Raw genomic sequence first — 3,469 nt, forward strand, 5'->3', positions numbered from 1 at the left:
AACATCGTGACCTAGAAAGAAGCTCTCTATTTTGTCCTTCTAATAATCAAATATATCTCCATCAAAAACAAGAGGTTTAGCATTATAGTGATCTCTATCATTTCTTTAACCAATTGGTAGTGGAATATTAGCCATGTGTTTCACGTTGGATCTTTATCTGACATTGTTAAGTGTTCGATATTATTATCAAGACCAAAACCGAAGCTCTAATGCCAATTGAAGGTCTCAAGAAACACAAGAAAAGGGGTTTTAATTGGTTTTCTAAAAATGAAAGCTTTTTCAAAACCATCTCAATCAAGCAATAACACAAATAATAAAAATAACAAGGTTAGTTTTATACTGGTTCCCTGTTAACGAAGCTACCTCCAGTCCACCATACCAAGGTGATTTTTCCTTCTCAACAAGGAATCCACTATAACTGAAACTGATTATCGACACCACAAAGACAAACCGTCTTTGTCTTCTTGAGTCTATCTGACTAAAACCTAGTCACTCAAGGAAACCACTCAAATTACTTTGAGATTTACAAGTATGTGTTTACAATAATACTTCTAAGAAAGTATATTAACACAAGTTAAATACAATGAATTTCTTCACACGATAACGAGCAAAAACTTTATGTGTGTTTACAAATACTATACATAGAAAGTATATACTTCAGCAAAGAGCTTGTGTATGAGCATAACGTTGCACAGTGAATTAACATGAGCAACTTATTCCAATCTTCCAAGTCTCATTTATATAGGCAGTTAAGAGATCTGTTGGAGGGTAGAATTGGAATAGAAAATTGAAATTGTCTCTTTATATAATGATTTGCATATAGGATAAAAAATGGCACAATAGTATTGTCTTTAGCCTACAAAATCAGCATAGTGGATGGAAGGGTGATCTTATACTATGCACTATTTTCCTGACACAAAACATTTTTATTTTATCTTCTAATCTTCATAGGCTTCTGATGAAATGATGTTGAAGCATGCTTAGAAGGATCAAGAGACTAGTAGAGATAATCTTCAAAACCTCGGCCTTCAGAGTCTTGACACAGTTCCTCATAATGGGGTCTTTAGAGTCTTCAGATCTTGTTCTTCAGAATCTTCAAAACTTGAGCGCAGAATCTTAAAGGCTGATAATCCTTCAGAGGGTCTTCAACCAAATTCACAGTTAGAAGCTTTACCACAAACATTCATTAGAACCACTGCCTAAGAGATTTCTAGAACTCGACAACATCTTGTAAAGCACTTGTATCAATTCAGAGTCATAGTTTGTTGATTCCAGAATTTGATGATGTCACAAGTTAATGCTTCAGAGTCAGAACATGTTAGCAAAATATACACACTAGATAAAAACCATTGGTGTATAAAATTGTTCTCTAAGAAACAATGCATTGATATCTTCAAAACTAAATGCCAGATGCAGAACAAATCTTGTTCTTATCGGGCCTAGCCCAATCTAGTCCCTATCATAACAAGTAGACAGTTCAACATTTGAACCCTAATTCCTTTCTTCTTCATCCACTACTCTCAACTCTCTCCCTCACTTTGTAATTCCGGCCACCCCTAAATCGTTCTCTTCCATTAACAAACAATAACAACAAACTTCCATGTAAACAAATAACACGCTACCATTTTAAAACACGATTTTGAACTCTACTCCTCATATACAAACAGATCAAAGGCAAACCCCCAAAACTTAAAACCTAGCATTCAAGTTCAAAGAATAAAACCCTATAAAACTTAAGTAGTAAACATCAAAACCAGAAAAATAAACGAAGTAAAATGAAAAATAAAAACAAAACACACATAAAACCCCCAAACCCAGCAATCCTAAACACCCTGCAAAATCCATTGTACATTTTTCGGTTACATCCTTACAAGAATCGCACAGAGCAGCAATGACTAAATTAAAATCATGGAAACGATAAAACTCTACCGAAGGATGCACTCAATGAAGGGATTCATTTAGGTTAGCTTCTGTTTCTTTTCTTTTCTTTTTGCAAATAATCTTTCCATCTCCAACTTCTTCTCTGCTTTTTGATGTTGTTGTATGTTGTGTGATATATTGTGAGGGTTGAATTGGATTAAAGTTTCAGAGTGAAACTTTGACCTCTGGGTTAGGAATTTAGGTGAAGGGGAAGAGGGTATTTTTGCAGCATTTTAGGTGTATGATTGTCCCCTGATTGCTCAATGGTTATGTTAATTTATATGAGAGTGAGTGAGGTAGTGTGTGATCTGAATATGTGTGAAGTGGAGGAATTTTAGGGTAATATTCTATGAAATATGTGTGAATTCGTTGAGATTTTTTAGGGAGGAATGAGTTGTGATTTTGAGAATCATCTCCAAATTCGTTAGGGGAGATTTCTGATAGATTTGTGCGGACCCAAAAGGTGTAAATCGTTGTCATACCCCAAAATTTGCCCTCCCTTTTTCATTTTCACCTAACTTTTGGTTTGTAATCTCATATGTATATCCATGGCATCAAAGTACATTCATTTGCATTAAGAAACAAAAATCATGGATTCAAAGGTCTTAATCACACAAAGCATTGAATGGAGGCTGGGTCCTAAGCCAAGGTTCTTCCATGACATGCTTGTATGTGTGAGTCCTTCCTCTTGGTTGTCTTTATCATGGAGCATATATTGAAACCCCTAATTCTTGGACCATAGTAGCAAGCATCATCATGATCAATCAAATCCCTAAAACCCTAATTTCTGATTGTGGCATAATCATTCCTTATGTGTGCATCTAAGATTGATGATTCATCTACTTGATTATACTTGTCCATGATCCTATTACTTGATTAAGGTACATTTTTCCAAGTCCATTTCAATGGCATTACAAGATTCATTTGATTCAATTCATGGCATGGCATGATTCACATGCCTTTCATCTTAATATAGGGTTCATTTGTGCAAGTGCATCATTTGTTCAAGGTTCATGCCATTAAATCATGTTTCACTCAAGTCCATTTCATTTCCAAGTGCATTCATTTCAAAGTAAATATCAATCTAGCATTATAAAGTATCATTCAAACACATTACAAGCCACTACATATCATTTCATATAAAAAATACATTTTTCTACCTAAGTTGACTTTTGGTTAACTGTTGACTTTTTGGTAAACCAGTTGACCAAAGTCAATGAACCAATTTTAACCATCCTAAACCCCATTTCTTGAATTTATTCTCTACAAGTCATATTTTTTAATCTTCCAAGCTCCATCTTGAAGTTGGCCGATATATACTTGAACACGTCACACGATCGAACAAACAACAGAGTTGCCACCGAACTTTATTTATCGCCAAATGAGGGAAGGGAAAATATCGATAAAACCCAAGGGGAACAGAGAAATGGGTAAGGAAGTCAGTTAGGCAAGGGGAAGGTATTAACACCCTCACATCCATTGTACTTTATGGGAACCGTTTTGATTGCTATTGCTTGGATGAGTGTTGTTATCTTTATGTACCTGCAAA

The sequence above is a fragment of the Lathyrus oleraceus genome, chromosome 6 (genome assembly GCF_024323335.1).
Source record: "Lathyrus oleraceus cultivar Zhongwan6 chromosome 6, CAAS_Psat_ZW6_1.0, whole genome shotgun sequence".
NCBI classification, from domain to species: Eukaryota; Viridiplantae; Streptophyta; class Magnoliopsida; order Fabales; family Fabaceae; genus Lathyrus; species Lathyrus oleraceus.